At 40.7% G+C, this 13,300-nt stretch overlaps 1 protein-coding gene across 14 annotated transcripts in view; it reads left to right on the forward strand.

Annotated features, from left to right (window-relative positions):
• Positions 1-13,300, forward strand: part of DAB1 (DAB adaptor protein 1) — a 1,205,719-nt gene that overhangs the window by 575,655 nt on the left and 616,764 nt on the right. For all 14 annotated transcript variants that reach the window (XM_067006941.1, XM_067006927.1, XM_067006965.1 and 11 more), the window contains one exon: positions 6,886-6,959. The gene's annotated coding sequence lies outside the window, so the exon portion shown is untranslated. The remainder of the gene's footprint in view (positions 1-6,885; positions 6,960-13,300) is intronic.

The raw sequence follows: 13,300 nt of genomic DNA on the forward strand, positions 1-13,300 counted from the left end.
ATCCTAGATGTAACTAGTGTATATGCCAGCTCTGTAATGCCAGCTCTGTAATGCCCATCCAACAGGCTGTAGAGTTTCGGGGGATATGCAAATGAGGTAACCCTAACACTTCCATGCTGTTTACACCTCATAGCTCTCATTGGGACACAGGGAGCCCTCACATGTTGATGATAATACAGTGCTGGGGCTAGAACTGGGACTTGAGGTCCGAATTCATATATGCTCAGACAGGAACAGCCCCAGAGAGGCTGAAGTTCTAGACTCAGGCTGGGACTCTAGACCCAGGCAGATACCAGGACATGGACACGTCTTGGAGATCTTTAACAAATACCTAGAACTATTTGTATAACAATGCTAATAATAAGGCCTGCCAATTACTCCATGACTGCCACATACCGTCACTATACTAAGGTCTTTCATTACAGTAGTTAATGGTTACAACAACTCTGCAATTAGGTATTATTATCCTGTTTTAAAGTGAGTACACTGAAATTTAGAAAGGTGAAATAACTGTCTAGAGTTATACAGAGCCCACTGCGTTAAAAAGAAAATATACAAAATTTCATACAGAGTAAAGGTGGTAACTGCCAGAGATGTAAAAAACTGGAGTGAAACAGATAAACTTTAAAATGCAACTGTCCATTGGCTTTTTTACTCTATGAATTGAGTAAGGTAGCGAAGATAGTGCTTGTTCCATTTTAACCATGTAACACCTCCAGACAGCTTGTAAAACATTCATATTGGAGTGGGGGGAGCCATGTTTGAGAACTCTGGGCTTATTCCCAGCTCTCCAGAAGCAGGAACTTTTCCAGGCTTCCACACTGTCCAGCTGACAAACTGCAGTGTCATTCTGGTCCAAGACCAGTGTTTTGAGTCAGGCTGCAGTAAAGGACCAGATAGAATGCATATGTGCCCAGACCTCTCCTTCCAGGTGACTAGAATAAGCTTCCCTATGTAGTCACAGCCTGGCAAGGACAGGTTGCATTCTCATGCACCATCCCTTGAGGGTACAGGTTCTTCACCAAAAGTTGTAAACTACTGCTAGATTCCAAGCATGAGCATTTTAAATTTGTATTGCAAACTCTAAATGTCTAGTGTGTATTTAAAGTTCATCTTTGTCCCATTAGATTATTTCGTGTATGTATTATATAGGGTGTTAACATGTGCTGGGTCCTCTTTCCCTGCTTCATGTGTCTCCATGGCACTTATCACCATCTGTCATACTCAGTATTTATCATTTATTTGTTTAGTGTCTGTCTCCATCCCCTGGAATGTAAGCTCCATGAGGGCAGGAATATCTGTTTAGTTTCTTATTAATCCCTAGTGACCAAACTAGTGTTTGGCACAGTTGGGCTCTCAACAAATATTTATGAATGATAATAAGGGACAGATGGATATATGTATGTATGTATGGACAGACGACTGGGTAGGTGAACAAAAGGATGTCTTACTAATTTTGAAAATTTAGGATACGACTAGAGTAATTAAGAGAGTATGGGTAATATAAAACTAGACAAATGAAATGAAATCTAGAGCTCAGAAAGAAACTATACTGATTGTAAACTTAATACATGATAGGTACCTCATTACGAGTCAACGCAGAAATCATAGACTAAGATATAAGTGGTATAAGGACAATGCATATCTATACAGAAAATTTGTTGAATTCTAACCTGACATCATATAAAGAATATCAATTCCAAGTGGATTAAATGCAAAAGGCATAACTTTATATTTTAAATTTATTTGTTATTTTTGGCTGTGTTGGGTCTTCGTTGTTGCGCATGGGCTTTCTCTAGTTGCGGCGAGCAGGGGCTACTCTTCATTGCGGTGTGTGGGCTTCTCATTGCGGTGGCTTCTCTTGTTGCGCAGCACGGGCTCTAGAGCATGCGGGCTTTGGTGGATGCGGTGTGTGGGCTCAGTGGTTGTGGCTCGTGGGCTCTAGAGTGCAGGCTTTGTAGTTGTGGCGCACAGGCTTCATTGCTCCGTGGCATGGGGGATCTTCCCGGACCAGGGCTCGAACCCATGTCCCCTGCATTGGCAGGCAGATTCTTAACCACTGAGCCACCAGGGAAGCCCGGAAGCCCCCAGAAGACATCCCTTTAAAAGGAACTATAGGAGACTTTCCTTATGACCCAGGGGTAGGAAAGGATTTACTAAATAAAACAAAAAAAATAAAGCACCTACCTTAAAGTGAAGTACTAATATATTATATTAAAATTTTTAAAAGTTTTATGTATCACTATAAACAAAATAAAAAGATAAGCTTTGGACTAGGAAAAGCAGTTGCAACATATATAACTGACAAAGGGTTGTATCCAAAGCATACAAATTAGCATAGAATATAATTATAGCAAATCCCTATGTACCACTACGTATCTTGATCAAACGTTATAACGTTACCATTTTGTTTCCCATATTTTGTGCCCACGCTGATTTTAGCACTTTGCTAAATGTCACCTTCCTGGTAAGGTCTTCCGTAACGACCCTATTTAAGATTGAACTCCCACCCCTTCTCTGCTTCTGGTCTGCCCATAGCATGTATGACCATATGACATACTAGGTATTTTGCTTTCTTATTTACTTAGTGTGTGTTGTTTCCCTCTTATAACAACTCAGTAGAAAAATAGGCATATAAAAAGCAGAAGGAAAAAACTAATATAAAAATAAAAGAATGTCCAATCCCATTAGTAATTAGAGAAATGCATATTAAAGTATGAGATATTTTATATCCATCAGATTGAAAAAATGTTAAAGTCTGGCAATACCAAATGTTGATAATGATATGAACTAGTATAAATTACTACTTCCACTTTGTAGAGCAACTTGTTACATTTCATAACTTTGAGGATGCATATACTCTTTGGCCCAGCAAGTCCATAGAGAAATCTCACAATACATGTCCCAGGAGTATAACAATGTCCATCACGGCATTGTTTGTATTAACACAATTTGGAAACAGCTCACATGTCCATCAATATGAATCAGTCAGAATATAAACATATGATAAAATACTATCTAAATGTTAAAATGAAAGAATTTAAACTAATTCTATCAAAGCAGTAACATCTTTAAAACATATTTAACAAAATAAGCAGATTTCAGATGGATGCCTACAGTGGGATACCATTTAAACAAAGTTTTAAAGCAGGTAAAACAAGACTTCCCTGGTGGCGCAGTGATTAAGGATCTGCCTGCCAATGCAAGGGACACGGGTTCGAGCCCTGCTCCGGGAAGATCCCACATGCCGCGGAATAAGTTAAGCCCATGCACCACACTACTGAGCCTGTGCTGTAGAACTACTGCAGCCTGCGCACCTAGAGCCAGTGCTCTGCAACAAGAGAAGCCACCGCAAGAAGAAGCCTGCGTACCACAACCAAGGACAGCCCCCAGTCGTCGCAGCTGAGGAAAGCCCAAGCACAGCAACAAAGATCCCAAACAGCCAAAAATAAATAAATTTATTTATTTTAAAAAGCAGGCAAAACAGTGCTATTTATTGTTTACGGATGCAAACGTGTGTTAGAAGCAGAAAAACATGCATGGGCATTTAGGAGAGTAGTTATCTTTTTGGAATTAGGAAGGAATTCATGGGAAAATCTTATATTCTGTAATGTTTTAAAAAGGAAAGAGCTGGAGCAAATATGATGGAATTATAATATTTGACAAGGCTGGGTGGTAGTACATAGTTTTTGGTTATAATTACGTCTACACTCAACTTCATGCTTGAAGTATTTAATAAAAAAAGAAATAGGGGGGGCTTCCCTGGTGGCGCAGTGGTTGAGAGTCCGCCTGCCGATGCAGGGGACACGGGTTCGTGCCCCGGTCTGGGAAGATCCCACATGCCGCGGAGCGGCTGGGCCCGTGAGCCATGGCCGCTGGGCCTGCGCATCCAGAGCCTGTGCTCAACGGGAGAGGCCACAACAGTGAGAGGCCCACGTACCGCAAAAAAAAAAAAAAAAAAAAAAAAGAAAGAAATAGGAGGGTACTTACGTGTGACTACCAGGGAATAAAGTTCAAGCCATAGCATATCAAGTAATATGGTGTGACATTGCAAAATCATAAGCGGAATTTTCTCATGAGTTGAAGATTGGTGCAAACCCAGATTTGGTGTCTTCAGAACAGTTAATGAGATTAGGTTTTGGAACCAGACAGCCTAGGTTTGAATCTTGACTCAGACACTTAATAACGTTCAAACTGGGCATCAGTTTCCTCATCTTTAAAGTGGAAGAATATGATAAAATAGAGAGTAGAAAAACAATAGAGAAAATCGATAAAACCAAAAGTTGGTTCTTCAAAAAGATCAACAAAGTTTGTAAAGCTTTAGCTAGATTGATTAAGAAGAGAGAGGGAGAGAAGACTCAACTAAAATCAGAAAGGAAAGAGGGGACATTACTACCAATATAACAGAAATAAAGAGGATTATAAATGGAAAACACAGTACTTCCTCATACAAATATTATGAGGATGAAATGAGGTCATATTTTTAGTGTTTAGCATACTTCATGGCATATAATAAAAAGAAAGGCTGGTTTATGTGTAAGAACTCCAGGTCTTGATGTAAACAGGCATGAGCTTGAAGCCTGTTTTGAATGCCATGCTTTCTCTCATTTTATTTGTTTTTTACAATAACCCTATTAGGTTCGTGGTTTTTTTTTTTTTGTTTTGTTTTTTTTTTTTTTTTTTTTTTTTTTTTTGTGGTACACGGGCCTCTCACTGTTGTGGCCTCTCCCTTTGCGGAGCGCAGGCTCCGGATGCACAGGCTCAGTGGCCATGGCTCACGGGCCCAGCCGCTCCGCAGCATGTGGGATCTTCCCAGACCGGGGCACGAACCCGTGTCCCCTGCATCGGCAGGCGGATTCTCAACCACTGCGCCACCAGGGAAGCCCTAGGTTCGTGTTTTTATTATGCCATTTTATATGTAAGAAAACTGAGCCTTAGAAAGGTCAAATAACTAGCCCAAGATCACTCAGCTCTTAAAAGACAGAGATGGTATTCAAACCAGATCTATCGGCTTCCCTGGTGGTGCAGTGGTTGGGAGTCCGCCTGCCGATGCGGGCGACGGGGTTCGTGCCCTGGTCTGGGAGGATCCCGCATGCCACGGGGCGGCTGGGCCCGTGAGCCATGGCCGCTGAGCCTGCGTGTCCGGAGCCTGTGCTCCGCAACGGAAGAGGCCACGACAGTGAGAGGCCCGCATAATGCAAAAAAAAAACCAAACAGATCTATCTCCAGAGAAGTATAACTATAAATTAATATCCTGGCTATATTTCACTAGTTTTATGAATAAACTAAATTGAATTTGTATAAAACATTGCAACCATCTATCCTGTAGCTTTTTTTTTTTCCTTCAGTAGGGAGTCAACCACCCATTGCTGATTAAACTAATAATAAGTTCTACTTAGTTTGTGTATATGTAACTCCAAACATGTAAAATAACTGAGTTGCTGTAATGGGATATTGTTACTAGATAGATATTCCAGCCTTAAACAGTCTCTGTCTTGGAATATACTGGAAGATCAGTAGGCTGTGATACTCCATTATGTTGAGTTGTGTGTCTGTGTTTTTTAACCATAATCTCTTTTGGGTTAGACAGTTTCACTGTCTTTGCTGAAAAATTGCGCTCTCTCTGCTTTCTACCTTCTCCTATCTTTTGTGAATCCAAAAGGAACTTAACTTTTATTGCTACTGATTATTTTGAATGAACAATTTTCTTAATGTATTTTTGTCATCAGTTCCATTTATTAAGTTTTACATTAATTCATTCACTAATCTTCTCTTATGCAGCAAACATTGATTGAGTGACAACTATGAGCTTGTCTCTGGACTAGGTTCACAGGAAGCAAAGGTTCATAAGTCATGATAACTTCCTCTGAGGAACTCACAACTAGAAAGAGGCAGATGGAATGGACATTTCCTGTGCAGTGTCACCTTCAGAATGGAGTTATTTCTTGGGGTGCATGGAACATGGAGTTCCCAATTATGTAAGAGGGTGCAAGGGAAGTGGCACAGAAATGGTGATGTTGAAGCTGAAATTTGTTCGTATGTTCATTTTCTGCCTAGAAAAATAATATGTGATCTGTGTAGAAAATTTGGAAAACATAACAAGAGAAAAATAACCTATTATCATACTACAAAGAAATAACCACTGCTAACAGTTGGCATATTTTTAAGACTAATTTCTACATGGATGAGCTCAAGCTTTGTAAAAAATTTTGCTACGTTATATATATATTCCCATATCCTAAAAGTTTTTAAAATATTTTTGCATGTACATAATATTATTCTATGTAGAAATGCTAACATTCACTTTATCATTCTTCTTTTGGCTGTTTCCCTCTTAAAACCAACATTGTGATGACAATATCTGTGCATAAATACTGGACTGCGTTTGTGATTGTTTCCTTGAGAAGGACTCCTGAAGGAGAATTACAGATTAAAGGGTGTGATCACTTTTAAGACTCTTTGACATTTTCTCCAGTGCCCTCTTCTTCACTGATCTCAAGGCAAGAGCTCAAGCCTTTAGAGAGTCAGACAAATTACAAATATGGGGAAGTTCTTTAAAAAAATCTTCCATGCTTCTATGTATGTGTAGAAATGTATGTGTGTGCACACACATGTCTCAGGAAGTGACACCTATAAACACACGCACACAGACACACACATCCTCCTGTCTAAGAGGTATTGTGGACCACTTCTCATTCAGTACTTACAATGAGTTGTACTTGTTGATTTTTGTTGGGTGTTTTTTGTTTAATCCATCTCTGTATTTCCAATGCCTGCTGTGTGGTAGGAAACTAGTAAATGTTTCTTGAATGAAATAGAGGGAAGAAAAACAAGACTGTTAAATAATGTTTACTTTTTTAAATATAGTGTTTTATTTGTTTTCAGCATTCAGCAAGACATGGTGGTGAACCCTGCCTCTACATCTTCATGATTGAGGGACTATTTTGCACAACACAAAGGTAAATATTTGGGGCTGGTTGTCTTGCTGGTCTGAAGGAAACCTTCCTCTCTGGGAAAATGCTCACAAATGTCTCAGGGTCCTCTTGAAGTGATGGCTTTTGTGCTTTGTGTTCCTCCTTAAACCCTAGAGGGTTTATGGAGCCTTTAGGAATTGGTGCTTAGGGTCGCTTTTCTCTGGTCTACTTTGTGTCTGTGGTTAGAGAAAGAGAATATTGATTCTCTTCTTCTCAAGTACCTAGTAAATGTCATTAAGAGCCTTCAGTTCTTCTGCCCAGATTTTAGACTCTGCTAATAGGTTGCTCAGACTGGTTTGATTTTTAAATACAACTATGTCAGCTCCCTTCTCAAATGCCCCGTTTCAATATATTTACCAACACAAGGAACCATTCTCAATTGTGCAAACTAAAGTCAAACCATGCACAAGATGAATGTTTCTACATAGGAAACAGACTCGGAGATTTACGAGCTTTAGCGACAGGTGCTATTATTTTGAGGTCCTAAACTTTTAAATGATGGCAACACTGAATTATGTACTTCATAAGGGGAGCCAAAAAGGCACAATTGAAAACGCCTCTTCTTTTGACAAATGAGAAGCATTCCTTCCAATATCTATTTCTTGTTTACCAGGGATAATGCTGAATGAATCACAGACTGGTGGATGGATGTCCCTTCCTAACACTTTTAATTAGCAGCACTGCCTATTAGGATGAACAGAGTGCTGCGTTTCTGCCATAGATTACCCCCAACCCCCCTTATATGGAATAGAAATCTTATTCTCCACAAGGTAATATTCATCTCTTTCCCAGCCAGACAAGCATAGAAAATTAAACAATGGTCCGTTAAAAAGCCCAGATAATGTATTTATCATTTCCAGTTTATGTGAGATTGCAAGGCAAATACTAGTGGGAGCTATTTGTTATGGGACCTTGGGGAACAATGGCACTGGAGAGGGAGCTGGGAGGCTGCAGGATCTGAGACTTGTAAAAATTCATTAAAAATATGAGGAGCTATTGGAAACAGAGGAAATTAATTACTCCGAGGGACTCAAATGTCACTACTCATTTAAGTGACCTGGTGAGGAGGTTGAGAAACCTGTTTTCTGAGGAGTTCTGTGGTGGAGAAGGCTGGGGGCTGGGATTCCTCAGCTGTCAATTTTTGCATTTCCTTGGTGACTTATTGACATGTCAACCTGGCTTGCGCCACAGCCTCCTCTAATGAGTAGCGTTAAATGAGAAATGGGGGTGGGGGTGGGGGAGCACTGTCCCCACAGCTGGCCAGGTTATTCAGCGAAGCTCACCAGGCATGTCAGTAACTGCACGAAGTAGGGGGAAGCTTGTAAATTACCTCAGTGGAGGGAAGAGGCTGATCATTTGCAGCTGGGCTGTGTTTGGTCTTTTATTATTGCTTCTCCACACACAGAGCTCTTCTCTGAGGTGGAGTGAATTTGGGAAGACAAATTAAGGTTTTCTACCTAAGGAGGACTGGGGGGAGCTGTAGCTTCTGCAAACAGTCATCTTTTCTAGATTGCCTGTCTCGTAAATCTCTCAAATGCATTCTGCCTATAGACAGAGGTTGAAAATATATAGATATGTGATGACTTAAAAGTTTAAAATCAGTAAGCCTCCAGAGTAATGGAGTAGAAGCTTTCTCAGATGTGTGCCTTACCTAGACTCAGGAATTCAAGGTTTGTTTGTTTGTTTGTTTTCTGAACTCTGCCACTAACCAGCTGTGAGATCCTACACAAACCACCATAGTTCTCTGAGCCTCTGTTGCATTATTTATAAAGTGGGTAGAATATTATCTATCTTTTGTGATTAAGATCAGTGTGTCCAAAAGAGCTTTGAAGGGTGGAAATATCAGGTATGTGGGAGCCTTATCAACTGTGGGTGTATTCTGTTGTAAAATTCTTGGTTTTTAAACACTGAGGCAGCTCAGTGGTCTGTGTTCTTACTTGGGTCATGGTTAAGGGGCTCTGCAGTGTTCTCCCGTCTTGTTCAGTTAAGAAGGGTAAATCAAGAAGCCAAAGAAGGAAGAACGGCGTTTCTCTGATGACTGATTTGGGGAGAGACTGTTCACATGGTTTGAAAAAAAAAAAAAAAAAAAAAAGATGTGAAGCATAGCTTTGGAGGGAGTTGGAGCCCTGGATGTTTACCTCTGGGCTCAATCCTAAGTACCACTTCTCCAATTTGAAAAAATCCTAGCCCTTTGAAGTGGAGACAAATCATGCATTGCTGAAGATTATTCATTTATTCCTAGAAAAATATAAATGATGAAGTAAACAATGGTAGGGTCAGTGGGGATGGAAAAGAAGAGAGAACTCTGAGAAGCCTGGGAAAGGAAGAATTCCCGGCTTTTAAGTAGTCAGGGTGGCATGCACTTAGACAAGGGAGCAGTGCAGTGATTCTAAGCTGTAGAGTGTTCCCAAGGCACTTGTAATGTCATTAATGGAGGCGACAATCCTTCTACCCAAGGAGCTCAGAGAGGTAAACAATTAATGATCATACAGAACAGACAGAAATAAGCCCAGAAGTGCAATGCTGGGAACTTTGTTGAGACACAGGATGCTACTGAGCTGGACCTCAAAGGATGAGCAGCTCTGTGCTAGGTGAGAAGGGGTTCAAGGCAAAACATTCCACAGATCAGCTGCTCAGCGGCACTGCACCACAGCTGCACTGCACCACAGCTACAGAGCAGCACAGTGAATATGCTGGTTTGAGAGTCACGTGCCTGGCCTGTTATATGTCTTCAGCAACCAGAGATCTGTCTACTAGCATGCACTCATGATTTTCAAAGGCTTTCGTGCTGCTGCTGTCTCCTAGAAGTAGACTGGAAGGACTGCCTGTTCTCATTAGCCAACACTGTAGTGACCTAGGATCTGCCCTGTCCTGAGAATGCTCAGAAGATATCCGCAGACACCCAATTCTGAATAACTGCTAAAACCACTATCCCCATTCCTTGGTGTTCTTTTGAGCTTTGTTGCCATTTACCTTTTAAAATTGCTTGAAAGTCATCAATTGTCATAACTGAGCTGTTGGCTATTTATTGTGTTGATTAGATGTGTCTACCTTTTATTCAATTGTAGTCATTTATAGCCATCATACATGAGAAATCACGCCTTCTCATGTCGAATAGTAATAAGACATGAAAAATGTTTTCTTCTTATCTTCCTCCCTTTTCCCCCCTTCTTGCATTTAACCCTTTGGTGCCTCCTATCTGCTTCCATTTTTGTTGTTGTTTTTATTTTTTCAGATTCTCTCTATTTACCCATCTACTTTCCCTCTTTCTTCTGACAGAATCACAGATTCTCCAACTTGAAAGAAAGTAGGAGATTCTAGATACCAGGGGCTTAACTATAAAGCTTTGAGAGGGTTCTTAGCCGTGTGGTGATTTCGCTTATCTGTTATTTTTGGTGATGGTGGTGGTGTTGCTTCCAAAGCTGAATGTGTTTTGCTGAATGGTGTTGCTTCCAAAGCTGTTATGTTTTGGAGCAGAGCTCCAAAACAGAACAGCTATCTGACACTGAGCAAATAAATCTCTTTAAGTTTCAACGTTTACATCAGTAACATTAAGGTAACAATAATACTTTTCACACAGGATTGTTGTAAGAATTTAATGAGAGAGTACATGTGAAAGGGTCCAGCACGTTATATATTCTCAGTGAATAATGTTACTATTATTGCTGCTTATAATGATAATACACACTGTTATAAATCCTTAAAATGCAAAAGGCAGATGTGTTGATCTTTAGCAATAAAGAAGGGAGAAGCTGGGGAGACTATTTCCCATTCTTTGACTGGTCTTAGAAAATGGAAATCCTTAGTGACAAAGGCACTGAAAGCAGCTGAATCAGTGGGTGCACAGGGAGCCTTCCATGGCTGGAGAGCGACCTGGATGCTGAACAGTTAGAAGGCCTGCTGGGTTCCCCGAGCTTCTGCTGTACCTCTGGAGAGCATCTAAGTCAACTGTCCCCCAGACACAGTATTCCTTTCCACATCATACGGTGGCTTGTACTATGCCAACTTGGCTAGACTGAAGTACATTACTCAGAATTCAGTTTCCTGTCTGTTTCCAGTTAGCGTGGACCACAGGGGAGAGGCTTGGGAGATCTGCAGGTTGGAAGGGATGCAGCAGCCACTTTGCAGCTCACATGTTTTTGCTGATCTGCTGAAGCAGCATCCAGACCGGCGAGTGCTCTCCCTTTCCCTCCTCCAGCTTCTCTAACTCATCCAGATGTGTGCATTTAGCTACTTGAGAAAAGACATCCACGTCAGCAAGCTGGGAAGCAGTGAAAACCAGGGTTCTACTGAGTCCTCATGGAGTTTCAGCTCATGCCTGTGGGTTCCAGGCTGCTCCTGATTTTCCTCATTATTTATATCCATCTTTCCTTCTTGCCTGCCTGCCCAGTGGACTTCAAGCTCCAGCATCAGATGTGATACAACAGAGTTATAGACTGCTTAACTAGTTCCCACAATTGCATAAGGCCAGATCCCTCTATTAAATAAATAACACATATATACTTATTAAATATATAAAAATATGTAACGTATGTGTATATATAATATATAATGCATTCATTCGTATTTTCAGAGGAACAGAACCAACCACTAGGACGTTATATGTGTATATATATACATATACATATGTATATACACATATGTGAGCAAACACACACACACACGCCCAAACACAATCTACTGGTGCTTATCTCTGCCCCTCTGGTTGACCCTGACTAATACAGAGAGTCATAAGCTTTTTATAACAGGGAGCTCTCTACTTCATAAGGCAGCCCATTCCTTTTCTACCTCCTCTACCATTCCCCTTTCTGTAATGTAGCAAAAATCAAATTAAACTCATAATCCCAAAATGTGGTTTTTCAGCCCAGGGCACATGCCACTTTCTCCTTGGGACTTCTGTCCCTCTCAACCCTAAGTCCTCTCACAACATCTCATCCATTAAAATTTTTCTCTCTGGTTTCTCACCTCTTTGAGCTTCAGGATCAGACTCTTAATGAAATTTAACCCCATTAGTGTGAATATACTAGAGAGGCCTTCTAGCCATTCCACTTCCCCAGACCTATCTCCTCTTCATCTTCCCATGCCTTTTGAAGACTATACCTTGATTCAGAATGCTTACAAGGTACAACGTGATATAGTGGGAGGGGAGAGATACATAGAATTTAGAATCAGAACACCTGTGTTTGTGTCCTGCCAGTGCAGTGTTGACTGCATCTGTTTGATAGTTAGCTCCTGAGGGCCTCAGTTTCCTCAGCTGCCAAATGGGTGTACTAATAGCCAACCTGCCTGTGCTCAGGCCCTCTGAGTCCAGTAACACCTGATCAGCTCTAGATGCTTGAGGCCCCTTGTACTTGTACATCTCTCCAGTCTCAGATTAGCTCACACCTAGGTGGGAAGATGACCATTATGATCCAACGTTGGACTTCAGAATTTGTAATAGAGTAGCAAATCAGGACACTCTTATTTTTCAATAAAAAATAAATTTCTTGAAACAGCAGTAACCTAAATTCTTATTCAGCATCTACCATAGTAACATTTTGCTGAAATTATTTCTTGAAGAAGATTTAGGTTGCAGAAATTGAGTGTATAGTTGTTCCTTTTAAAAAAGGTATATATTTCAAAATTACTTGTAAATCAAGAATATTACAGAGCTGGCCAAAAAAGGGCAAAGCAGTGAAATATGAAAGAATGACTATACATTTTCTTATTTGAACCAGTATTTAAAACTAACAAAAAAGCAAATACAAAAACAGAACGTGACAGAACAACCTGTAATAGAGCTGATGACAAAAAGAAACTAATAGCTACAATGCAGGGACTTTAAAAAGTGACACAGCCAAGTGATGAAATTAAAGTATATACAAATGAAACTGTTATGAATGCATAATATAGATGTCCCCTCAAGGAAAAGAGCCTCTGTCCTCCCTGGCAGAGGAAGGTCTCTGTGTAAGCAGAAGAGGTGACAGTGGAACAACATCCTATTCTTAAGTGTGACGTAGGCAACCAATTATGAGCTCACAAACCTGGTTAGAAAAATTTCTGTAATTGGCAGGTGTGTGGATCCTCGACAAAGATGTGGAGGATATAGGTGACAGCTGAAATCCACATTTGTGGCCAAGCCTCGCCCTGCTCCCCTGCACACATTTATCATTGAACACCAGCCACAGTTGAAGAAATAGCTGCCTTATCCTCCACCCTCTACACGTGTGTGCATGCATGCATGTGTGGGCATACACACACACACACACACACACAAGGATCAAAGGAATGCTATAACACAATACCTAACACATGGTAGGTCTTCAAATAAACCTCAGTTGGATGGG

This window comes from Kogia breviceps, chromosome 1, assembly GCF_026419965.1.
Source record: "Kogia breviceps isolate mKogBre1 chromosome 1, mKogBre1 haplotype 1, whole genome shotgun sequence".
NCBI lineage: Eukaryota > Metazoa > Chordata > Mammalia > Artiodactyla > Physeteridae > Kogia > Kogia breviceps.